Here is a 612-nt window from a genome sequence, read left to right as displayed (position 1 = left end):
GGTGATAAAAATCTTTGTCTGTATACTTATATGTGTACGCTCGTGTGCCCCTGCATGTGTTTGCTTAAACGCGGATTTACCAAATCCCATAGTTACAAACATATTCACTTTCAATATCTTATATTTTGAAAAAATATTGAATATTGTAACACAAATACTATATCTCCCGTGTGGTCTAGTGGCTAGGATACGCGGCTCTCACCCGCGAGGCCCGGGTTCGATTCCCGGCACGGGAAGATGTTTTGCCTGGTATTGGTTGCAGAAGTTTTGGGTGTTTATTCTGCAAACATTTCCACATAAGTAATCCATACTGAATGGATTTCCTCATTACCTCGAAGTGCACCTGGAGGAGCGGCGTGTTGGGAGTCGCATTTGTGTTTGCCATCCTGTTAATTTTGCTTTGGAGAAAATCGTGTAAATCATCACAAAAAGCCAGATTGGAAGGGGCCAAGGACCCAGCAGCTCTGTTCGTCTTTGTTCTTATACATATAGCCTATGATTATTCTCTTCCTTTTCCACATATTTTCCTTATATTCACTTAAAACTCAGCCATTTATCTATCACTTGTTTACTTGTTATAACTTTTTTTTTATATATCTATCTATATTTCCG

The 612-nt window shown here is 39.2% G+C and overlaps 1 non-coding gene across 1 annotated transcript; it reads left to right on the top strand.

The window, feature by feature from the left end:
* The first annotated feature begins 164 nt into the window (after nt 1–164).
* Trnae-cuc lies at nt 165–236 on the top strand. Its single transcript has one exon. It is a non-coding gene; the product is annotated as a tRNA-Glu (tRNA).
* Nucleotides 237–612: the final 376 nt, after the last annotated feature.

This window comes from Portunus trituberculatus, chromosome 42, assembly GCF_017591435.1.
Source record: "Portunus trituberculatus isolate SZX2019 chromosome 42, ASM1759143v1, whole genome shotgun sequence".
In the NCBI taxonomy this organism is placed as follows: domain Eukaryota; kingdom Metazoa; phylum Arthropoda; class Malacostraca; order Decapoda; family Portunidae; genus Portunus; species Portunus trituberculatus.
This window is presented reverse-complemented; position numbering and strand designations above follow the sequence as displayed.